The following is a 25,930-nucleotide window of genomic DNA, read 5'->3' as shown; positions in this document are numbered from 1 at the left end:
CGCCAATAAAGATGTTCTGTTCCCCGCAATGGGACCCTAAAGAGGTTTGTGTATTGTCCACCGCCATGTTCACTAGAAGACCCCTTTAGCGAGCTCACTCCTGCCTTGTTCCCCCCCCAACTGACGAACCCTGACAGTTTACAGTTAATGGTATTTATATACTTTCCCCATATTTGGGAGCTGCTCTGTTCCCTGATCCAGCTTTCTAGCATTATTTCCAACTCTGACACCATCTCCCCCCAGACAATACCTTTATCCCACCTGAATGTTAGCTGTCAGGCTCAGGCAAAAGTTGGTAAGGACATGGGCCCCCTGTAATGTACCAAAGATGGTCTTTCTAGCTTTTTCCAAAATGAAGGCCCCAAATCTCATCTGCATTATTCTTACCTTTAGGTTCCTGATTATTAAACAAGTTGCTATGCTTTCTATCTTAATATTTTCAGCTACCAAATTGCAGATGCTACTATGATGCCAACCTGACTTCCCTGGGCAGACGACCTCACCAATGTGTCCTGGGGCCCCACCTCTCCAGAGCCCTGCCCCACTAGGGAAAGAGAGAAACAGGCTGGGGTTATGGATCAGCCCGTCCATGCCCATGTCCAGCAGAGAAGCAATGACAGAAGTCAGGCCATCCACCTTTTGTACCCCATAATGATCCTGGACCCGTGCTCCCAGAGGGATAAAGAATAGAGAAACTTCTAATGGAGGGGATGGGAAGTGGAACTCTGGTGGTGAGAATTGTGGAATTGTACCCCTCTTATCCTACAGTCTTGTTGATCATTATTAAATTAATAATAAATAAAAGCTCACTCACGATGGTGAAGCCCCACTGATAACAACTTAGTCAGACAGAGGACAGGCCTTCTAACAGCTCTGTGGCAGCATCTCCGAGTGAAGATTCAGACCCAACACACCAACAGGCAACAATACAGGGGCTACTGAGTGCACCCTGTCACCAGCCTGCCAGCCCCTAACATGCCGCCAGCGGGGCTGCTGCCTGTGGTCCAGCATATTTGGTCCTCATTGCCTTGAAGAGGGCAGTGGTGCACTCGGTTGAGCGCACATGTTACCATGAGCAAGAGTCCGAGTTCAAGCCTCTGGTTTCCACCAACATGGGGAAAGCTTCACAAGCAGTGAACCAGGATTGTGTCTTTCTTTCTTTTCCACTCTGGTCTCCCCTCCCAATTTTTCTCTGTCCTATCACATAAAAAGAAAAGGAAAGAAAGAAAGAAGGAAAGAAAGAAAGAAAGAAAGGGAAAAATATGGCTACCAGGATCAGTGGACTCCTAGTGCAGCCAGTGAGAACCCTGATGGCAAACAAACAAACAAACAAAAAATAAGTAGGAGGTAGGTCACAGGAACCCATCAGGGGTCCTGGGCTTTGGAGCCACAATGTGGTCATTCAGGTGACTTTCCTACATCCCTGGGTAGACACTGGTCCTGGTGGCACGACCTGACTGCAAGGCCCCACCCCCTTGTATCGTGGAAGTGGTGCCATGACTATTCAGGGCCCAGGAAGCTGGACTGGGTCCCTCTGCTCTGGGACTGCATGGAGCTGAGACAGACACTCGGGCTGTCGTGTGTCCCCACGAGACATTGTACAGAGGTCTCAGGCGAGCATTTCTTGCCGGAGCCTCGGCACAGATCTTCCTCTCTGTCGTCCCTTGCCTCTTCCAACTCTCCCAAGCCTTTTTTTCCTTTCGGCATGGCTTATTTGCTTCTTCCAAATGTGGAGCTTTTCAAAAGCCATTCAATTTCCTTTGTTGCTATTCAGTTGCCATAGTCAATTAAAATCTATCAATGCCCCTGAATGAATTTGTGTGAGGTGAAGAAAGAGCCTCCGTGCGATCTCTCGACATGCTCTCTATCACCTTATGCTACTTTAATAGCGAGAGTAATAGTTTGTTATTAATGGAATTAAGCAATTCAGTTTGAGCTTCCCAGAGGTCCTATAAGACAACTATTATAATTTGTATTCTTAGATTTTTTTTTTCCCTACTGAGTCGATGCCATGTGTTCTACATTACTCGCTAATGTTTCGAGAGATAGCAGTAGTATATTTAATATCTGGTTTTGTTTAATGATTCTCAGCCTCTGTCAATGTGGGTAAGTGCTTCTGGAATTCTGAGCCATTTACAAGTCTACATGGTCCACGAATTAGCTTGGATATTAGTCAGTCCAATTTCATCAGGCACTTTTCCGTTTGTCATACGTCCATGCGTCCGTCCATCCATCCATCCATCTACCTATCCTAAAGAGGTGATCCAAGTGTTTTTTGCTTTTTTTCACTGAAAACACTCTCCTGTCCCACTGAAGATGAGAAAACAAAATGTATGCTTCAAATGAGCACACACACGTACACACACTCCTGCACACACACACTCACACACGTGTACAAACACACACTCCCGCGCACACACACACACGTACACACACTCCTGCACACACACACTCACACACGTGTACAAACACACACACACTCACACACACGCCAATTCCACTTAATCACAGACTTTTTAAAAGCAAACTTTCTTTCCCCCCTCTTGGTGGCTGCAAAACTTGTTTTCAGAAGAAATGTATTCGGCCGTATTATGAAACAGCTTGAGAAAACAAGATCTTACAATGTACACCATCTCTGTATTTAAATAGTTTCATTTCTATTCATGAGCTCCCTGATTAGATACATGGAAAATATCATCAGCAAAATATGAATAATTCTGACAAATTAATAGCTGATTTTTTTTTAAAGAATGAAAATAAGTGTAAGCATCTCCTCCTCATTAGATCAAGCTGTTGTTGGGGGTGAGAGGGGGTGGGGGTGTGTGGGAGACGGGGGTATGTGTGAAAGCTGGGTCCAATCTGGCCACGGTGCAAATCCCTTTCAAACAGCACGCACCGCACGGAAAGGGAAGGAAGGCGCCCGGCCTGTGAGGGGGGCCTCGGGGAGCCGTGCGCAGCCAAGGCAGGCAGAGGGAAAGGGCAGCCCTGTTTGCTAGAGCAGGTTGGGAGCACTCTCCTTGGCGTCATCCTGGGTCGCAGGCCAGGTGGAGATAACGCAGCCAGTGGCAGAGGCACTGCGAGATCATTCCTCTGACTGCCCAGGACACCTCAGACTCTTTCTATTGCTGCAGAGGAGGCAGAAATGAAAGGAGTCCGCCCAAGGTTACACGACCATGGTGGAGAGAGGCGGGTGCTGGCTCTGGGGGCTCAGAGTCCTGTGCTTTTGCTGCAGGCCATGTGGACATTAAATGGCCCAGGGTAGACCAAATAGCTCATCTGGAGAGTGTGCTGCTTTGCCGTGGACACCAGACAGACGGACGCAGTTTCTAAGGCTCAGTGAGAACTGAATATGGTGATGACTTTGGGAGGTGGGAGGACACAGAAATTTGGTGGTGGGTGTGGTGTGGAATTAAACCCTGTAATCGTATAATTGTTATTATGATCTTGTAAGCCACTGCTAAGTAAAAAAAAAAAATGGCTTGGGGAAAAAAATAAGTGACCCCTATGAGACAGCTGAGTCCTGCAATCTACAGGAGCTTGTGGTGTGCAGTGGGACCCCAGGGCGAATGAGACACAGCCCCAGCCTTTGAGAAACTGAGATCCACCCCCCCCCCCCAAGGTGAGGACCAGAGGACAGTGAACAAGGCCAGCAAGAGGCCGGAAGTGAGAAGGCCGGAGACTTGGCTGAGAGTGGGAAAGCCTTCCCCACGTGCCACTGGTGGCTTTCTTGCCCTGTGCCCTTGAGCAGGTCACCTCCTATCTCTGAGGCTCAGCTGACACATCTGTAGAAGGAGCACTGAGAAATCCTACTTGGTGCAGCAACTTCAAGGTACTCAAAAGGGGTCCTTCTCGTGAGGGCTCTTTTGTTTCTCTAAAGAGGAACATCTCGGGGGCTGGGTGGCGGTGCCCCTGATTAAGTGCACAAATCAAGTTTTTGCAAGAACACAGGTTCAAGGCCCCCATCTCCATCTGTAGGAGGAAAACTTCATGAGTGGTGACGCATGTCTGAAAGTGTCTCATTCTCTCTCCCTCTCTATCCCCTTCTCAATTTCTCTCTGTCCTGTCAAGTAAAATAGAAAGAAAAAAAAAAAAGGAAAAAATGGCCACCAGGAGTGGTGTATTTGTACTGCTGACACCAAGTCCCCCAGAGGTGGCAACAAAAGTGTGTGTGTGTGTGTGTGTGTGTGTTGGGGGGCGGGGAGCAACCAGGGCCAGCTCATAGGGTAGAATATTTCAGGAGGAATAGCATAGAGGGAAGTTTCTGGGAACACCAGCAGATGGGTAGAAAGGAGAAGCCCTTCATGTTCCATCTCCATGAATTCCGTCTCTTGTTCCAAGCTTTCCTCTTTTTTTAAATTGCTTTTTTTGGGGTTAGTGTTTTACAGTCGGCAGTAAATACAACAGTTTGTACATGCATAACATTTCCCAGTTTTCCACGTAACCACTCGACCCCCACTAGTCCTCCTCTGCCCTCATGGTCCAGGACCCGAACCCTCCTCCCCACCCACCCCAGAGTCTTTAACTTTGGTGCAGTACAACAACTCCAGTCTGAGTTCTACTTAGTGTTTTCTCTTCTGATCTTGTTTTTCAACTTGTGCCCGTGAGTGAGACCCTCCCATATTCATCCTTCTCTTTCTGACTTATTTCACTTAACATGATTTCTTCAAGCTCCATTTAAGATGAGCTGAAAACAGTGAAGTCACCATTCTTAATAGTTGAGTGGTATTCCATTGTGTATATATACATCACTACTTGCTCAGCCACACCTCTGTTGTTGGACACCTGGGCTGCTTCCAGGTTTTGGCTATTACAAATTGTGCTGCTATGAACATAGGTGTACACAGATCTTTTTTGATGGGTGTGTTGGGTTCCTTAGGATATATCCCCAGGAGGGGAATTGCAGGGTCATAGTATAGGTCCACTTCTAGCCTTCTGAGAGTTCTCCAGACTGTTCTCCACAGAGATTGGACCCATTTACATTCCCACCAGCAGTGTAGGAAGGTTCCTTTGTCCCCACAAGCTCTCCAGCATTTGTTGCTGCTAGATTTTCTGAGGTATAACATTCTCACAGGAGTGAAGTGGTATCACATTGTTGTCTTTATTTGCATTTCTCTGACAATCAGTGACTCAGAGCATTTTTTCATAGGTTTGTTGGCCTTTTGAATTTCTTCTGTAGTGAATATTCTGTTCATATCCTCTTCCCATTTTTGGATGGGGTTATTTGTTTTCTTGTTGTCGAGTTTGGCAAGTTCTTTATATATGTTGGTTATTAAACTCTTGTCTGATGTATGGCATGTAAAGATCTTCTCCCATTCTGTGAGGGGTCTCTTTGGTTGGGTGGTGGTTTCTTTTGCTGTGCAGAAGCTTTTGAACTTGATTTAGTCCCATGGGTTTATTTTGGTTTTAGTCTTCTTTGTAATTGGATGAGTTTCATTGAAGATGTCTTTAAAATTTATACAGAGTTCTGCCAATCAAGCTCTCCTCTTTGAATCTCCCTCTTCCTTCCCCTCTCAGCTCCCCTGGAGCCTCCAGCTGGTGGTGATGCTCTGGTCTCAAACCCATGTCACCGTCTGGCTAAAGTGCCCAGCCCCAGTGGAACTCTTTCTACTTAAAAATACAGATGGGGTTATTTATTCATGATTTCATTATGAGAGGGGGAAAAAAAAAGACTGTTGAAAGAGAGACGACTGCAGCTCAGCTCTGGTATAAGGTGGCTCCAGGGATTGAACCTGAGGCCTCTGAGGTCTCAGATGTGCCAGTGGAACTCTCTGTTTCCTTTTGTTTCCATTCCAGATGAAAGATGGTCTAGTTGATTACTACCATCAGTATCATTTCGCAGCACATGCAGGATGCATGTCCAGCAGTTTCTCTGGTCCAATTTTACTCCTTCCTTCCTTCCTTCCTTCCTTCCTTCCTTCCTTCCTTCCTCCTTTCCTTTCCTTTCCTTTCCTTTCCTTTCCTTTCCTTTCCTTTCCTTTCCTTTCCTTTCCTTCCTTCCTCTTTCTTCTTCTCCTTTTATTTTTCCTCACCAAAGCACTGCTCCGCTGTGGCTTATGGTGGTGTGGGGGATTAAACCTGGGATTTTGGAGCCTCAGACATGAGCACTTCTTTGCATAACCATTTTGCTATTTACCTCCACTCATCTGGCCCAATTTTTCAATCTTCAACTTTTAGGGACAGAGGGAAAGATGGATAGAGTGAGGTATTACAGTGCTCTCATGTGGTTCAGAGGCTTGAACCCAGGGCCTTGAGCACAGCAGGGTGTGTACTCTGCCAGAAATGTTTCTGGAAGGTGCTGGGGGCAGGGTAGGTGACCCCCAATGTCTCTGTTCCTGCATTTAGTGCCTAAACAGAGGTCAGGGGAGCACAGAGGAGAAGGAGTCTCTGCTGGGCCTTGTGCAGAAGCCTAGTTGGGGGGAGAAAGAGGAGAAGCTTCAGGAAAGGAGGCAGCCCGGGAGGGGGGGAGGTCCCCAGGAAGGCTGTCCTGTGGGAGCTGGGGAGACCAGCAGCCTATCTGCACCTTAGGGAGATTCTGCGGCTGGGCTGGAAGAGGGAACAAAGAGAGATGGGTGAGGTGGAGGTGTTCAAACTGTGTGTGGACAGCAGGTCTGTGAGTGAGGTAGGGAGAGAGGCTGAGAGTCCAGGGATGAGGGGATGACGGATGGGGGGAGTTCTTTTAGAAGAAAAAAAGAGTGACTGTGGCACCCGAGGGCATCCTGGAAGGGGCAGGGGGCCACGGGGCAGACACTGGGGACAGATTTGGGAGCTGTCCAGGGCCGCCTGGGGACAGGAGATCAATAGTGCCTAGAGGCTGGGAGACAGTGATAAGGGCTTCAAACCCCTAGCCTTTGAGAGAGGGATCAAAAAGTCAGCTACCTGGGTGAGGGAGAGGATTAGGGGCTGAGCTGATAGCCCAGCCGGGCAGGACCCAGCACTCAGCACTGTCAAGTGATTGACACTCCCTGCACCCCCATCACCTTTGCCTGGGAAGGAGTGAAAAGTCTCTGGAGAAATGCCCCCCATCCCCACCCCCGCAGGGAAGATTTCTATCCACCTGAGACTGTAGCTGGGGGGGTGGGGAGATGAAGCCTGAAGGGGTGCCCATATCCGGGCACCTGCAAAGGGGCTTGGTGCATACCGACAGAAGGGTGGGGGGCTCTAGAGGTGCATGTGAAGAAGGAGGGACATTCTGGGCCCTGGAACAGGGGGTATCATTTCCCTGGGGGCTGGAGAACCCCACAGTCACTTGGCAGAAATAGGCAGTCACTTTCCCGCTAGCATCTAACATGAAGGGAGGGTGGGCTTTAGTTTGGCTTCCTGAACAGGCAATTGGACCAGGTGCTCTCCCCACTCACCCACTCACTGGTCTGAGGGGTTTGAGCTGGGAGCTCTCTACCAACGTGTGTGTGTGTGTGTGTGTGTGTGTGTGTGTGTGTGTGTGTGTGTCTGTGTGTCTGTGTGTACATATACCAGCATTAATATTGAACTGCTACCACTCTGTTTACTTTTGCAAGCCTTAACTTCCCATAAATCCAAGTCAAAATCAATCATCCTTTATGGAAGATATTAATGGCAATTGCATTATTTAAATCCAATCAATCCTGTCTTTTTTTTTTTTTTTTTTTTGTCCCTTTGTACTGAAGCCACATTGTGTTGAGGGAGGGTTTTTTTGACCAAGCCATGGAAAAAGAAGTCAAATGATCTTGCTCACATCTCTGTGTTCCAGTGAGATAACGACTTAGGAAAAAAGAGATTCAGTTTCTCTCCATTTTTTTTTTTTCTACAGAGCAGGCGGGTTTTAATTCCACTGGCCTAGGAAACAGGAAATCTCTCCACTGGCCTCACATGGGCCTGGCTGAACCCTACCAGAGACACAGTGTCACTGCTTCTAAACCAGAACTTTGCCTCTACCCAGGGAGAGGGGGAGAGAGGGCAAGGGAGAGAGGGAGAGGGAGAGAGAATGAGTGAGTTGGGACATGGACCTGGTCCACCATCAACTGAAACTGGCTGGAAAAATTCTTAGGCACTGGGGGAAAAGACTATAATCAAGAGGGTCCTTCCTTTTTTCTTTCTTCCTCCCTCCCTCTCCCTCCATTCCTCTCTTCTTCCTTCTTTCCTCAGTGGTCTCTCTGTCAACTTTTTCATTTTTTGGAGAGAGAGAGATAGGCAGATAGATAGATAGATAGATAGATAGAACGGAGCACCGCTCCACCACCCACCCAGCTCCCCTGGCACCATCCACATATGTTCTCCCTAATAGTGCCAGGGCTTGAACCCAGGACCTTACACACAGTAAGACATGTACATATGTGCTCTACTGGGTGAGATATCTCCCAGCCCAAGAGAACTTACTTTCAGACCTACACGGGGCACTTGAAGGGGATGAGAACTCACTTGGGGTTCTTCTAAGAATCTTCTTCAGAACCCTGGGCAGACCCAGGAGGGTGCTAATCCCTTCACACCTCAGCATCTTTCTACAGAGATAAGTCCTCCCCCATCCCCAGGGGCCACCTCAGTGTTCTGCCCACTCACTGGGAGGTCTCTACTGCTGCCCCCCACCCCCCAAGACCCTGGGGCAGCCAGGACTCCTGCATCCTGAGCAGAGGAGTAGAGGCAGGTTTTCTGGACGCTTTTCACGGCCTCTGGCTGAGGCTGCCACAGTGGCCGCTGGGGTCTTCAAAGAAATGAAAGAAAGAAAGAAAGAAAGAAAGAAAGAAAGAAAGAAAGAAAGAAAGAAAGAAGGAAAATGGGCTTAAATGGCAACAAGGAGAGATATTTAGGTCAGATAGCAGAAGAGGGCATGGGAGCCACAGGCGCTGGGAGAAAGGAGCTGATGGAATTTCCATCCCTGGAGATCTTTGGATTTGGGCTTTGGTGGCAGGGTCCCTCCAAGTCCCTGGGGCTTACTGGCTTATTTAGTGTCAAGGTCCCTCCAAGTCCCTGGGTCACAGGATTGGCCCGGACTCCTCCTCCAGGCCACATCAGAGCAGCCGGAGGCAACTCTTCCCGGCACCCAGCACAGAACAGGGAACAAGTGAACAGGTGTGACAGAGCACCCCGTCTGGGAGCCCCGAGGCTGTCACTGCTTGTTGTCATAGCTCAGAGAAGTGCCTCCATGACTGTGGGAGTGTTCTCGGTGGCAGTTTGGAAGGGAGACACCCTGGTCAGGGGCAGGGCTGGGTCTGTAGTCATATCTGACCCACCGGAAGTGGATGTGGGCTCTGTGGCAGGCTTCCGGGAGGCAGAAGCCCCTGACCCCACTTCTGGCTCTCACCTTTGCCCTTCTCCAACGCTCTTTGTTGTCTCTTTGAGATTTATGTAGCCAACAAGAGAGAACCAGAGCAGCACACTGGCATACGCAGTGTCAGGGTCTGAACCTCAGACCTCGAGCATTCAAGTCCTGCACTCTACCACTGCACAGTGTCTCCAGTCACTCTCCTACTGTGGAATAATATTTGAGTTACATGCCACCTTTTCTTTGGGGAGGGGGTTCCTACTTTAAAAGAATAATTTATTTATTAGATAGACAGAAATCGAGAGGGGGGTGGTGGGAGTTAGGGAGATAAAGGCAGAGACGGCTGCAGCACTGTTTCAATGTTTGCAAAGCCCCCACCCTGCAGGTGGGAGCCGGGGGCTTGAGCCCGCATCCTTGCATACTGTAACATGGACACTCAACCAGGTGTGCCATGGACCAGCCCCACACACGCTGCCTTGTAAGCTACCCTCCATTTCTGGGTGCAAAGCTTTTCAGGGTGCACGCCCACCCATGGAGGGTAGCTGCTCTCAGTGAGGGGTGGGTGAAGCCCCCAGTAGTGCCGCTAGGAGATGGGTTCACAGCCTCCTTGGGCACCTGGGCTAGAAACAGCTTATCTGCAAACCTGGTTTATTCTGGTAGAGGCCGAGTCTGACTCTGCAGGCGGCTGCCTCCTTCCTTGCCTTGCACCTGCCCCAGTGGCTGGACCTGCCTGCCAGGAACGAGCTTGACTTAGTGCCCTGCAGGAGGGCACCGGGGATGGGGAGCATGGGACTGACACCCAGTCTGCACTCTGCAAGCTCTGCCCAAGATGTCTCAAGCCAACTTATACACACACACACGCACACACACAGCACTGATTCAGCTAGTACAGTGGCACATACAGATATGTTAGGGCTGTGTGTGGGGTGCTCCTCTATTTGGGGGCTTCTGTCCCTTATGGGAGATTTGATATATTCACACCTGACCCCAAGGAACTTAGGCACTCTTGTCTTCAGATTATCAGTTTGTTCTATTTCTCTCTCAAACAAGACAGCACCAGGAGCATTGGGGCTGGAGAAGGAATAATACCCAACAGAACAAAAGGGTCTGTCAGTGTCCAGTCATTCATTCAAGCAGATAATGGCAATCACGCAGTGTACTGGTCCAGGCCCAGTGTCCAGAGAGGTCAGAGAAAAGCCCTGCCCCGGAAGTGCTGGCAGTCCAGCCAGTAAGCCCCTTCTTCCGTCAGGGGACCTAAGGCAACAGCAGGGCTTTTACAAAATGCTATGGTGAGGTAAACAAGGGTTAGCTTTAAAGAGAACAGCAAGGCTTAACTTCTCAGCTAAAGAAACCTGCAGTTGGCAGCCATCACCCCCTTCCTCTCAGCACAAACAGCATTTTCTACCGCTGTCATCCAAGTGGCCTTGGTCTGTGGCCTGAGAATCTGCTCCTTCTGCCCAAGTGTGCTGATAACCCAAACAAGGTGCACTCTCTGTAGATATACAAAAGCCAAATCACCTGTGAAGCCTGTTGCTGCGAGTTACTAGGGGAAGGCTGGCAACCGTACAAAAGGGCCAGCACCACTGCTTTTGTGGACGCAGAATAAACACAGTTTCCTGCATGGAAGCCTGGGGCGTCCCCTCTTTCTGCCTGACAATCCTATAACAATGGAAGACCACCCATTCACTCAGCGAGTATTTCTTGAGCACCTAGTACATGGCAGGCCAGACTCGAAGCACCCCTAACCTAGAGCTCACATTTGAGTGGTCTCCTTCCTGGGCCACCAAGATCAAGAGGGAACAGATCACCGGCCTGGGCTCCCTGCCAAGAAGTTTCATCAGGACCACTGGGAGGCACTGCTGTGATCTGCATGTAAGTGAGTCTGGCAGCTGCACAGGAGAATGGGGGAAGCCAGGGAGCCCACCTGTGGGAGGCAGATGCAGCCTAGCAACCCTCTCCGCCCCTCTTGTGCTTTGTAGCAGCTCATTTAGATAAAAGCCTCGGTGTGGTGTGCAAGGTAGCAACAACAACACAAAACCATTAAAAGCACATTCCTGACTTTACAAAGTAGCCCAGTAACAGTGAGGGAGGTGATGGCGAGCCTGACACCCTTCTGCAGGTACTCCGGCAGGTGCTGGAGGTGGGAAGAATGTCTGAATGTCAGGATGTGGGGAGGGGCAGAGCGGTGCTCACAGGCCTGCAAGGAGCCCCCCTGCCTCCACCAATAGCCCCAGCACCTCACCCTCCCATTAGAGCAGAGAGGAGGCGTCCTAGCTCCCCAGCTTAAAATAAACAGTGTGATTATTTATTTATGTTTGTTTAGCACCAGTTCAAGACTCTCTGCAATGCAATGCATAGTGCTCCAGGTGTCCTGCTGCTGAGTCGTGAGTTGGAGTAGAAGGAAGTGAATCTCTCTCTGCACCTCCAGCCTCCAGCCAGGCTCACCACCCTGGGGCTCCCCCCGACACACACACACACAGACACACACACACACTCACACACAGACATGCACACACACAGAGACATGCACACACACACAGACACACACTCACACACAGACATGCACACACACAGTCACACACACAGACACACACTCACACACAGATATGCACACACACACAGAGACACACACACAGACACACACTCACACACAGACATGCACACACACAGACACACACTCACACAGAGACACACAGACACATACTCACACACAGACACACACTCACACAAAGACATGCACACACACAGACATGCACACACAGAGACATGCACACACACAGACACACACTCACACAAGACATGAACACACACAGACATGCACACACACAGACATGCTCACACACACAGACACACACAGACACACAGACACACACAGACACAGACACACACTCACACAGAGACATGCACATACACACAGACATGCACACACACAGACACACACTCACACAGAGACACACAGACACATACTCACACACAGACACACACACACACTCACACAAAGACATGCACACACACAGACATGCACACACAGAGACATGCACACACACAGACACTCACACACAGACATGCACACACACAGACATGCACACACACAGACACGCTCACACACACAGACACACACAGACACACAGACATGCACACACACAGACATGCACATACACAGACACACACACAGACACACAGACACACACACTCACACACAGACATGCACACACACAGACATGCACACACACACAGACACACACACTCACGCACACTCACACTCACTCACTCACTCACACATTTACTCACTCTCACTCACTCAGACACATGCACAGGGGCAGAGAGCCCAGGTGCCCACACAAGCACATGACATACATCACATCACATCACACATGCACACACACAGAGGAACACATCCATGTGCACGCATGTGCAGATGCAGGCACGCTCACACAGCCCCTCCAGAGAGCCCTCTGCCCCTCGCACCTCACTTCTAGAATCTCCCTTCTCTTCTGTCTGTCCCTCCTGTCTCCCAGTGCAGTGCCTTCAGGTCACACGGGGGGGGGGGGGGGGGGGAGCTTTCCTCCTGCAGCCCTCTGGTTTTTCCTGGATGAAAGGGGAGGGGGGAGTGATCTCTCTGCCCAGAGCCCTTGAGGGTCACCCCCACCCACTGTGAGCACTGTGAGGCCAGAGAGCAGCCCAGCAGAGCTGAGGCCTCCATGCAGCCTGTGTCACTCAGGAGGCTGCTAGCTGAGCTCCTGGCATCTGCCCCACAGCCCCTCTGCCTTCTGTGTCCCCCAGAATTCCCTCCATCCCGGGCAACTTGCTGTTTTCCTGTCTTCCTGACGAGACAGCTGGCAGCTCTCAGAGGAGGGGGCTGTGTCTCAGTCCCTGGGATCCTCCCCAAAGCCTGGTGCAGAGAAGGCTCTCGAATGTTTCTGAGAGGAGCAGCTGGCCCAGGTGCTTCACTCAGAAGCATCTTGTTTAGTCCCTCTCACCTGTCACCTGTGTTTGCTCTGAGGGACATCACAGCCACAGGGGAAACAGTGGCCATTAATGCCTCCTCTGCCCTTATTGTCAGGTGCCGGGTCAGGCTCTCAACAAGCTCCACTTCACATTCATGCCACTTAGAAATTTATATTCTGGGCTGGGGAGACAGCATAATGGCTGTGCAAATGACTCCCAGGCCTGAGGTTCTGAGGTCCCAGGTTCAACTCCAACACCACCATCAGCCAGAACTGAGCAGTGTTCTGGTCTCTCTCTGTCTCTCTCTCATTAAAATAAATAAAATAAAATACTTTTTAAAATAGAGAGAAATAAATGTGTGTTCTATGTTCAAGGGGACCTCACAACATTCCTTCCTTCCTTCCTTCCTTCCTTCCTTCCTTCCTTCCTTCCTTCCTTCCTTCCTTCCTTTGGAATATATTTACAACAAACTGCACAGTGTACTGGCAAGAATACAGATACCTGGGGTCCTAGCCCCAGTCCTGCCCCTTAACCTTACACTATGCAACTGGACTTGCACATCAGTGAGTCTCCTCGTGCCTCAGTTTCCCCATCTGGAGAGTAAGGATGATAATAACACCTCCCTCCTGTGATGGGCATGAGGTTGGCATGAGATAGTGCAGGACAGCCCCTGGGACATGAACCGGGGTTTTCTACTTGGGCAAAGTTCTTCTTTCAAGGGCCTCGGATCCTGGCTGAGTCATGGGTTTAACTCACACTCTCATGGGGACCTTCAAGGAGATGTCTGGGTCTCCCGTCCTCAACCTGCAGCCCTGACTCCTGAAGGCTTTGTCAAGCAGGGCACCTGTGCTACCAGGTAGCTGGCTGTCCCTCCTCTCTCCATGCTCATTGAGGCTGCTGGGTCCCCTCTTCTTCACATCTGGGGGGAGGGGAGGTCTCCCAGACTCATCACAGCCCCGTTTCACACACCGACCCCCTCCCTCATGCCTTCACCCTGCCCTGCCCAGTCCACTGAGCCCCAGCAGACACATGGCCACTAGCGGTTTTGGGGACTGTCCCTGCCTGCCTCTGGCTCTGCTTCACCTCTATGGAGAGGTGTCAGATTTCAGACAGGTCCCCTAGGGCCAGTCAGCCTGTGTCCCCAGCGGTGACACTGCGGAGGGGGGGGGGTGGCCGTAGCCACCTGTGGGCTGCTAGGACACCACCATAATTAGCACAGTAGCTTCAGAAGGCATGTCAGCATGTCCTTGGGGCATCTGCCATAAACAATTATGAAGTCATTATCTGATAAATAATTTATAACTCCAGAGATGGGCTAAGCCTGCAATAAACAATCAGCCCTTAGAGCCTGGTTGAGGGGAAAGAGCCCTCCTCACCTTGAGGGGGGCAGCATGGGCCCCATCCTTAGAGTCCCTTCCCTGGAGTGAGTCTCTGGATGGGTGGCAGGTGCTGAGTGCTAGTGCGTGGGGCTGTGCCAACACCCCTCAAACATCCCTCCAACCCGATAGAACTGAGGTTCACAGAACCCCCATCACTGGCCTACGGTCTGGGGTTCAACCTCCTCTCAGCCACTCGGTCCCACTTCCTCCACTGTGACTTTTAACCTCTCACTTCGAGACTGACCTTTGCTTCCTGGTCAGCTGAGTCCTTCGAGCTAAACAGGAACCAGAGTTCCTCCTCTCGCATCCTTCAAAGCTGGGGCCAAGTGGGGGGTTTCCCAAAGGCCAAGACCACAGCCCCATCTGACTGCATCCAGTTAGCGGTGGGAAGGGGGCCTGGGCAGGCGTCTTCAGGATTGTGGATCAGAACTACCTGGCCTCTCGTGGGCCCGTCTCTCGTGGGCCTGTCTCTCGTGGGCTCTATCCACTCTCCTTCTCAGAGGGCTTTGAAGCACCAGCCATGCTTCCTCTTAGAAAGCCACCCAGGGTGCCCCAGGAGGTGGCGCTGTGGATAACACATTGGACTCTCAAGCATGAGGTCCTGAGTTCGATCCCTGGCAGCACATGTATCAGAGTGATGTCTGGCTGTTTCTCTCTCCTCCTGTGTTTCTCATTAATAAATAAATAAAATCTTAAAAAAAAAAAAAGAAAGTAAGCCACCCAGGAAGGAGCTCTCTGCCAGGGTGCCAGGAACCCTGGCGAGTGGGCTTAGCTGGTTATGCCACAAGGCTCCTCTCTAGTCCATCATGGCCTCTCCTGCGAGACCAGCAGCTGCCCCCGGCTGCAGGGCCAAGTCTCACATCTGCACAGGGGTCAGGCGGGGGCTCCAGGGCCAGGGTTCTCACTGCTAAGAGGCTCTGTTCTTGCCAAGCTTCTGCTTGGTGGGATCCCAGGACAGCACGGTCATCTGTATCTCCTGGGGCCTGGGGTCACTTATGGTCTCACTGTTACACTTGGGCCACAGAAGTGAGCCTGACTCAGGAGCACTGAGGGGCAGGCTGGAGCAGTGGGACAAAGGCCTGTCCCTGTCACACATCTGGAAAGCTATGCAGACCTCCCTGGCCGGGCCGAGCCAGGTGAGAGACGGACACCATAGCATCTCCCCAGCTTGCTCCTCTCTCAGTCCCTGTGGTGGCCTGCCTGAGGACCAGCTACTCCTCCTGTGGACAGCAGGCCCAGCAGACACAAAGGTCAGCAGAGTGGGGGGGGGGCTTCTTGAATAGCTGGAAACAGCTCAAACCGTCCCATGTCCCCATGGTTACTTCCTACCACTTCCTGAGCCTTCTGCTCCTGGAAACGGTGAAAGACCTGTCTCTCCTCACCACCAGGCCTTCAGCCGGAGAATGACCTCGGCATGCCGTCCACTGTGGGGTCCAGGGCCACAGACCCAAGAGGGCAGGGACGGCTGGCCCAGCCTCTGTCTTGGGTAGAGTATGCTCTGAATCCCGCCCCTGCAGGCCCCTAGCTTGGCCCCCAGCCCCCTGTTCCCCACAGATGCTGAGAGCAGAGTGAGCTCTCATTTACGGACCATTTATGGGTGAGGGGTTCTTGGCAGAACAAGTTGCAAATCCCCAGGGTGTGGGTGGAGAAGTGGGACCCCAACTCCCAGTCTGGAAGGTGTGAGCTCAAGCTCAGCCAGAGAGAAGCAAGAAGTCCCCTGTCCTGTGGTTCTTGCATACAAGGCCAAGATGCAGAGCAGGACAACAGGTATGAGAGCAGGAAATGGGGTGTGGGGGTGGGGCTCTCTGAAGCCATCTGCATCTGTAGGCTGGGCACTGCCCCAACCTGGAAACTTCTCCGAGGAGAAGGGCCCCATCCCGAGAGGATCTGCACACACTTATTCAGCGGAAGCCTGGCTCTCAGATTCTTGAGATTTCCCTGGGTGATTTTAATATGCAGCCAGGGCTGAGGGCCCTGTTTCGACGCAGGAGAGGCAAACAAGAAGTGGATCTGTTACAACACGATTCAATCTGAGATACCGTGACACAGGCTCAGGAGAGTGGTGTGTCTGAGCTGCTGTCAGGGGTGCTTCTCGTGAGGATCTGAGTGAGAGGGAAGGACAGATGGGCCACTGTGACCTCCTCCACGCAGGCAGCTCTTCCAGCAACAGAGCTCACGGGAAAGCCCTGACACCAGCCCAGGAGAAGAGAGCTTATCCTGTGGGTCAGGCTTTACTTATTCATTTATAATTCTTCTTCTATTTTACTTTATTTTATTTTATTTTATTTCCCACCAGGGTTATTGCTGGGCTTTGGTGCTGACACTACAAATCCACCACTCCTGACGGTCAACTCTCTCTTTGCCTTTCTTCCTTTCTATTTTATTGGACAGGACAGAGAGAAATTGAGAGAGGAGAGGGAGGTAAGTGGGGGGAGAGAGAGAGAGACCCGCAGACCTGCCTCATGGTCTCTATAACCTCCCTGTCACCATCTCAGGCCAGACCTCTACAAACCAAATCCCAAGCATACTTGGATGACTGTGCCAAGATGCAGGTGCCAACTCGCCGTTTATTGGTTAAGAGCGGAATGTTTAAAATCCACCACCTTCCACCGCTGGCACCCAGTTTAACTGTGTCAGTATCTACATCATAGGACGTGAGGTTCCTGTTGCCACAGAAAAGGGACCTTTGGTAGCATAGTGTGAAGACAATAGCAACACGCCACCGAGAAGGACATGCAGTGCCCCGCCGCGTGTGTACCCCCAACGTGCGTGCCTACTTTGCATGTGCAAGTGTGCAGGTGAACATCATGTGTCTAAACATGTGCACACACACTGTGTGTGTGCAGAGGAAGAGAGTCTGGAAGGAGGCATTAAAATGCTTATTTTGGGGATTCTGATTACAAGTCATTTATATAACTTCAGGCATCATCTTTTAAAATTTTATTTTATTTTACTTTTTTTTTTATTGCCACCAGGGTTATCACTGGCGCTCAGTGCCAGCTCTATGAACCCAGGGCTCCCAGCAGCAACTTTTTCCTTTTTTTGTTCTTTCTATTTTATTTTTACTTTATAGGACAGAGATAAATTGAGATGGGAGGGGAGATAAAGAGGGAGAGAGAAGGGTGGAGGGTAGATAGCATAATGGTTATGCAAACAGAACCTCATGGCTGAGGCTCCAAAGTCCCAGGTTCAATCCCCCACACCACCATAAGCCAGAGCTCTGGTTAAAAAATAAAATAAAATAAAAACAAAGAGGGAGAGAGAAAGACAGACACCTGCAGATATGCTTCACCACTCATGAAGAGTCTTCCCTGCAGGTGGGGGCAGGAGCTTGAACCTGGATCCTCGTGCATGGTGATATGCACACTTAAGGGCGTGTGCCACCACCTGGCCCCACAGGCACCATATTTTATAATGTGTACACTTCACTGGGTGCGCCACCTCCCTGCCCCAGCACCAACTTCTGAAATATCTTTCTAATGAACAAATAGTCCTTGAACACCACTTAGCAATACTAAGTCAACAACGTAAAAGTTAAGGAACAAGAGAAACATTTCAGTTTTTGAGGAGCTTAGAGGTTCTCTTGTTGCTGCCCCCAAAGCCAGCCTGCCGGGGTACCTGGGGTCCAGGGAGGAAAAGCACAGAAGTGTTTTGAGTGTTTCTTCAAAGAGGGTCCTGGCCCAGATGGCCTAGGTAGGCTCTGGGCACCGGTTATAACACAACCATGACAGAAATCTCACCCCCAAGAGCCCCTGCGCCACGCCTCCCTTACACCCTCCACAACAACACGAAGCGTCAGTCGGCGGGCTGAGCAGAGAACCTACCTTGTGCCGCCCGTCTCTGGCGAGTTCAGGATTCGACCCCAGGATGCAAAACCCTCGGTGGCCGCCAACACTCAGGGCAACAGCATGAGCATTCCTGGGGGGCCAGGCAGCCTAGAAAGAGAAGGGGAGAGGGTAGAAGAAAAGAAAGGTGCAATCTTTTGCAGAGAACATCTCTTTGGATTTCCGGTATTTTCCATGGTCCCCACCCTCCATGGGTGCTTGTCCCCACTTCGGATCTCTGGGGCAGATCCCAGCGTTGTCCCAGCCTTTCCGGAAGGGAGTCAAGTGGGCATCTGAGTAGCAGACACTAGATAGCCCTTCCCAGCCCTCCCTCCCAACATACAATGTCTGCATGTGTACAGTGCAGCTCTAAATTCAAACCAAGAAAGGAACTCCAGAGAAGGGGTAAAAAGAAAGATGGACTTGGTGTCTTTAATCTAGTGCTGAGAGGAGAAAATGGACACAGACTCTGGGAGCGTAAAAAACAAATCATTACTTCTTTGAGACAATGGGCTAGAAGACCTTGAGGAGGCCAATGATGGGCTCCCCAGAGAGAATTTTCAAGAAAGAAAGAAAGAAAGAAAGAAAGAAAGAAAGAAAGAAAGAAAGAAAGAAAGAAAGAAAGAAAGAAAGAAAGAAAGAAAGAAAGGAAAGAAAGAGAGAAAGAAAGGAAGAAAGAGAGAGAAAGAAAAATTCCCAAGCATATAGATTTAATACCAAGGAAAAGGAGGAGGCCATCTATTCTGGGGTTCGCTCCTCTCTCCCAGGTAATCTATGTGAAAGCTCTCTCTGAGACAGGAAATGGTACCCAGAGCTGAAAAACGCACGGCTGGCTGTCATTACCTGGGAATCAATATATCTTTCTAAATGGAATATATCATTATCAATTGATTTCCCTTTTTTTCCTCTTAGCACTCCACAGTCTCGGGCAGCAGGGAAAGCTTTAATGTGATATGAAGGATTTGGACAGGTAAGTAAGTTATTGTAAACGAATTCCACCCCAGGCCAAGCTCTACCCCAAACCCACCCCCAACACAACAGTCTCAGCCTCTCTCTCTCTTTCTCTCTCTCCCTCCCTCTCTCTTTCTCCATTTTAGAGCCTCTCAAGCCGACCTTTTCCTGCAGCCACTGGCAGAGACGCACACGCCATATCAAATAGCCCTTTTAAAGCTGAAGGTGGCAAAAAATATTATTTTTCTCAAGGATGGCGTGTTCCCTTTACGATGAAGCAATGAGCTCTGCAGGGAAGCAGAGGGAGCCAAGGTCACCATTTAATTCTGACACACAGCCAAAGGCGAAAGTACATTTCCTCTCCCGAGCCTATGGGAAACCCATAGATAAATCGATCCCTTTGGCCACTAAGTATTGGCAGTGCTAGTGACGATAAAAGATCAGTGGATTTCTGGGAAAGATCCTGGGCAGATAGGAGATGCGGAGGACAGGGGTCCGGAGGCGGTGGTGGCGCCATTTTTTCATCTTTGAGAATCTCCTTTGTTTTTCCCAACCTCCCCTCTTCTCTCTCCCTCTCAGCTCCATTCATGCATTCAATAAATATTTGAGAGTTCGCTGTGTCCAGCAGTGTTCTGAGACGTCACCCACACAAAACACCGGAGTAGCACCTTTGCCCACCTCAGCCAGAAGCTCTCCCTTTGAGGAGGTTTTTATTTCTTTTCAGTTCACAGTTGTCTTATGTAAGTGAAGCTTTCCCCTGCAGGTAGGGACCAGGGTCTTGAACCTGGGTGCTTGCACACTGTAATATATGTGTTCAGCCAGGTGCCCCACCAACCAGCTCCCTATTGAACTGATCTGATTTCCTCTTCTTATTTTTTAAGCTCGTGTTTATTATCTTTATTGAATAGAGACTATCAGAAATCAGGAGGGAGGAGGGACATAGAGGGGAAGAGAGATAGACACCTGCAGCCCTGCTTCACCCCTCACAAAGCTTTCCCCCTGCAGGTGGGGACTAGGGGCTCAAACCTGGGTCCTTGCACACTGTAACATGTGCTCTCAACCAGGTGTGCCACCCCCACCCCTTTATTTCGCCTCCAGAGTTAGCACTGGGGCCCTAAGTGCCGACACTAGGAATCTACCTCTCCCAGTGGCCATTTCTTTCTTTCTCTTTTTCTATTTAATTCATTAGGACAGAAAGCAATTGAGTGGGGAGGGGGAGATAGAGAGGGAGAGAGACAGACACCTGCAGACCTGCCTCACCAAATTGTGAAGCGTCCTCGCTGCAGGTGGGGAGCAGGGGCTTGAACCCAGGTCTCTGTGCCAGTCCTTGTGCATGGCACTATATCCACCTAACCGGGTGTGCCATTTCCTGCCCGCCCCCCTGCCGGGATTCCCTCTTCTTTCTCCCACCTCCCCTCCCTACAAGTCAACTCCTAGTCATCCTGAAAACTGATATTATCTTGATACCGGAATCTCTGGTCCATAGCACCCAATGCCTAGTGATACACAGCCGACCCTTCATGCCTTCTCTCTCCTTCTTAGAAGCCTGCAGGCTCCCTCCCCAAGCACATTCTAGTTCTACTGCAACAGGACACATGGCAGAGAAAGTGGATTTAAAGATACATCACTCGAAATCCCTTGCTAGAAACAGTTTGGGCCCCAAGTTAACATTATTATGAGAAGATCCTTTTCCAGAGGTGATGGTGGTCTGGGGACACGCACAGGAGATGCCCCCCACCCTCACCCCCAGTGGGTAATGGATTCCCAGTCCCGGGCTGGGGAGGAAACCTGTGGATCTGACTTTTGACATCGATGGTCAAACTGACCCGGCCTCTTCCATTGATTTCGTCACCAAAGAGAAAATTCAAAGGGTGAGGGATATCTCAACTGAGCTTTTAGCAGTTACTTATTTTTGCGACCAGGGTCATTGCTGAGGCTCAGTATTTACACAAGGATTCTGCCACTCCTGATGGTCATCTTTGTTTGTCTTCCTCCCTCCCTCCGTGCTTTCCTTTTTTCCTTCCTTTTTTTTATAGAGACAGAGAGAAATGAAGGGGAGGTTGGAGAGAAACGCCTGCAACCGTGCTCAACTGCTCCTGCAGCTTCCCCCCTGCAGGTAGGAACTGGAGGCTTAAACCTGGGTCCCCATGCACACAGTGACATATATGCTCTACTGGGTGCGCTGTCACCCACCCATCCCCCTTAACTGAGTCTTTAAAAACACATGAGGTGCGGGCTGGGTGGTGGCACACCTGGTTGAATGCATGTTGCCAGACGCAAAGACCCAGGTTCAAGCCCCGGCTTCCCACCTGCAAGGGAGAAACTTCAGGAGTGATGTAGCAGTGTTGTAGGTCTGTCTGTCTGTCTGTCTATCTCCTCCTCTCCTCTCAGTTTCTCTCTCCCATATCAAATTAAAAAAAAAAAAAAAAGGAAAAAATGGCAACCAAGAGTGGTGGACTCATCCTGCAAACACTGAGCCTCAGAGAAAACCTTAAAGGCAAACAAAGCAAAACAAAACAAAACAGGAGGAGGGTCGGGCGGTAGTGCATTGGGTTAAGCGCACGTGACACAAAGTACAAGGACCAGCATAAGAATCCAGGTTCCAGCCCCCGGCTCCCCACCTGCAGGGTGGTTGCTTCACAGGAAGTGAAGCAGGTCTGCAGGTGTCTATCTTTCTCTCCCCCTCTCTGTCTTCCCCTCCTCTCTCCATTTCTCTCTGTCCTACCCAGTAACAACAACAATAACAATGACAACAACAAGGGTAACAACAAGGGTAACAGCAAGGGCAACAAAATGGGAAAAATGACCTCCAGGAGCAGTGGACTCTTAGCGCAGGCACCGAGCCCCAGCAATAACCTTGGAGGCAAACAAAACAAAACAAAACAAACAAAGAAAAAACAGGAGCTGGGGACCAGGTGGTGGTGCACCCGGTTAAGTGCACACATTACAGTACACAAGGACCCAGGTTCAAGCCCCTGAAGGGGGAAAGTTTCACAAGTGGTAAAGCAGGACTGCAGGGGTCTCTCTGTCTCTCTCCATCTTACTTCCCCCTCCCATCTCAATTTCTCTCTGTCTCTATCCAATAATAAAAAAAAAAAACCAGGAGCTATGGAATAAGTCAGCAAGTCAGCACCTCTGAAAAGAGGCTTAGAGAAACCAGTTGTGTCTGACAGGACATGCAAGACCCTCTGAAGTAATCTTCTATATATGGGGAGATTTCCAAAGATAAACTCCAAGCAATTCTCGAGATGCATTCTCTTACGTCTACAAGTAAGGCTAGTTCCTGGTATGAACTAGACTGATCACCAAGAGCATTAGAAACAAGGGCCCCAGGGCTGGTTGGTGGCGCACTGGTTGCATGGCCCATGGTGCCACACCTGTTACAGTGCACAAGGACCCAGGTTTGAGCCCCCCGCCCCCACCTGCAGGAGAAATCTTCATGAGCAGGTGAAGCAGGTCTGCAGGTATCTTTCTGTCTCTCTCCCTCTCTCTCCTCCTCTCTCAATTTCTCTGTCTCTATCCCAATAATAAATAAAAATATTTTTTAAAAGGAAACAAGGGTCCCAGGAAATTTTGTTTTACATCTCTACAAAAGATATCAAACATTTTTTTTTTTTTTTGTTTACTTCCTGAGAAAGTGGCTTGAGAGGAAAAGCCGATAGGGAGCCTTCCGTGTGCTGTAGGGCCAAGAACAGGACTGCCTGAGTCTCAATGAGGCAACCTCCATGTGACTCGGGGGCAGGGGAAACAGCATAGTGGTTATGCCAACAGACCCTCATGCCTGTGGCTCCAAAGTCCACGGTTCACATCCCCCCACACACACCATAAACCAGAGCTGTGGGGCCGGGCGGTAACGCAGCCAGTTAGGCGCACATAGCATGAAGCGCAAGGAGCGGCACAAGGATCCTGGTTCAAGCCCCTGGCCCTCATCTGCAGGGAAGGGGTTGCTTCATGGGCAGTGAAGCAGGCCTGCAGGTGTCTGTCTTTCTCTCCCCTTCTCCATCTTCCCCTCCTCTTTCAATTTCTATCCTATTCAACAACAGTAATAATAACAACAATGATAAACAACAACAAGGGCAACAAAATGGAAAAAATAACCTCTATGAGCAGTGGATTTTTGGTGCAGGCACTAAGCCCCAGCAATAATCCTGGAGGAAACAAACCAACAAACAAAAAAGCCAAACAAATTAAGAGCTGTGCAGTGCTCTGGTAAAAAAGAAAAGGGAGTCGGGCGGTAGCGCAGCGGGTTAAGCGCAGGTGGCGCAAAGCGCAAGGACTGGCGTACGGATCCCGGTTCGAGCCCCCGGCTCCCCACCTGCAGGGAGTCACCTCACAGACGGTGAAGCAGGTCTGCAGGTGTCTATCTTTCTCTCCCCCTCTCTGTCTTCCCCTCTTCTCTCCATTTTTCTCTGTTCTATCCAACAACGATGACAACAACAATAATAACTACAACAATAAAGCAACAAGGGCAGCAAAAAGGAATAAATAAATAAATATTTAAAAAAAGAAGAAAAGAAAAAAAACAAAGAAGAAAAAACCGGAGTATGGCTCCAGGATCCCAGTCACTGGTGGTTCTTTACCCCAACTGGGGGACCTGGGGACCTTTTCTTCTTTGGAAGGGGAATCCAAGGAACCAGAAGTCGGAATCTCTCTCTCTCTCTCTCTCCTTCCCTCTTTATTTTTACAGATGTGTCTGTATTTATCTCATGTGAGACTGAAAGAGGGGATTTTTCACATGAGAGACACTTTCTGTCTCTTTCAGAGAGAGATGCAGTCAGTATTGGCTACGCCAGGGGAGCAAACCCAGAGCCTCAGGCATGCAAGTCTGTCTCTACCAGCTTAGCTATCTCCATCCTTCCCAGCAGCCGTGGAAGCTGTGAACTACTGAGAGGATCAGTGCTTCCCAACCCACACCCCACAGTCCAGGCGCATGATCCCCACACCCCCCAATTCCCCCACATGGGCTGTGGATGTCAACTCTGAGTGCATTCTGTATGGGGGAATCTCTCCTTCATGGCTTCTATTTCGAAGTGAGTCAACAGGCCATGCATTAATAATATCAACCATGGGGTGACCAAGCCTGCAGGCAGCTGGCCAGCACACTCAGAGGGTGGGTCCATCAGCTTCATGACAGTTCCTGGGCCCAGGGACCCTCTGAAGAGGGAAGAACAGAGCCACACAGACAGGGCAAACACAGCTTCCGAGTCATGGGAGCATCGCCCCACACAACACGGAGGCTTCCTCTGTCCCCTGTGGAGTTGGAGGGGCGTGGGTGAGCCCATGACTTGGGGTGCACATTGCCCAGCCTGATTCCCTGTGGGCCTGCCCTCCTGAAAAGAAGGGTCTTCAGAGCCTGCGACCTGCGGCTGAGATGTGTCAAGAAAATGCTCACAGGGGCCCACGTTCCCCAGCCCTCGCTCCTCGACATTTTCTCACAAGCGCACCTGCCGACCGCTGTGGTGGTTTCCCATTTCAGAGATGGAGAAACCTTGGAGAGGGAACATCAGAGTCACACAGAAAAACCAGGTTCCAGAATGGGAACTCCTGTGCGTCGCACCTCATGCCTTTGTTTGCAATTACAGAGCCCCCTTAGCTCCGTCGCCCACCCCCAGCGGAGGAGGACAGAGCTGTCTTGTGTTCATTCTGCTGTCAGCACCCCTGGGCTGAGCTGAAGTCCAGGGGTCACCTATGTCCTCTTTCTAATCAGATGCTGAAGAGTCTAGACCATGCCCAAGACCCGCAGCGGCTTCTCCACCCTACGGGCTACTTCTTGGCAGCTCCCAGCAGCCCTGGCGGTGGTCAGGGTCCCAGGGGATCTCCTGACCCTGCACAGATCACTGTCCCCACAAGCAAAGAGGCCACAGAGTGAGCTCTACACAAGCTACTGTGATTCCCCGCTGCTGGGAACTAGTGTGTCTCCACCTTTTTCTTTTAAAAAATATTTATTTATTTATTCTTTTTTGTTGCCCTTGTTTTATTGTTGTAGTTATTGTTGTTGTTATTGATGTCGTCGCTGTTGGATAGGACAGAGAGAAATGGAGAGAGGAGGGGAAGACAGAGAGGGGGAGAGAAAGACAGACACCTGCAGACCTGCTTCACTGCCTGTGACACGACTCCCCTGCAGGTGGGGAGCCGGGGGCTCGAACCGGGATCCTTGTGCCACCTGCGCTTAACCTGCTGCACTACCTCCCAACTCCTGCCTCTCCACCTTCTATCATTTTTATGGCACCTCCCCAAGAGAGAATACATCGAATTTAACTTGGTTATTTATCTTTCTTTTCTTTTATTTATTTTTTACCAGAGCCCTGCTCAGCTCTTGTCTTATGGTGGTGCTGGAGATTGAACCTGGGACCTCAGAGCCTCAGGCATGAAAACCTTTTGCTGAACCATTATGCTGTCTCTCCCACTGATTTAACTCTGAAGGAGAACTTCAGGTCTAATGAATACAAACTTGTGGAGGTGTGTGCCATAAGTCATTGCAATCGCTGAGGGTCTCTCCCACCCCAATAAGCTATTTGCTGTCCCTCCCCAGACCCCACTGAGAGAGCATGATTGACTGACTGTCCTTCAGATCTGTTCTTTCTGGGCTCTGT

At 50.3% G+C, this 25,930-nt stretch overlaps 1 protein-coding gene across 2 annotated transcripts in view; it reads right to left on the bottom strand.

Annotated features, from left to right (window-relative positions):
• The window catches only part of KLHL29 (kelch like family member 29), a 359,330-nt gene that overhangs the window by 229,324 nt on the left and 104,076 nt on the right, over positions 1–25,930 (bottom strand). For both annotated transcript variants that reach the window (XM_060186640.1, XM_060186641.1), the window contains exon 2: positions 18,387–18,497. The gene's annotated coding sequence lies outside the window, so the exon portion shown is untranslated. The remainder of the gene's footprint in view (positions 1–18,386; positions 18,498–25,930) is intronic.

The sequence above is a fragment of the Erinaceus europaeus genome, chromosome 3 (assembly GCF_950295315.1).
Source record: "Erinaceus europaeus chromosome 3, mEriEur2.1, whole genome shotgun sequence".
In the NCBI taxonomy this organism is placed as follows: domain Eukaryota; kingdom Metazoa; phylum Chordata; class Mammalia; order Eulipotyphla; family Erinaceidae; genus Erinaceus; species Erinaceus europaeus.
Note: the sequence above shows the minus strand (reverse complement) of the source record. Positions and strands in the feature narration are given on the sequence as shown.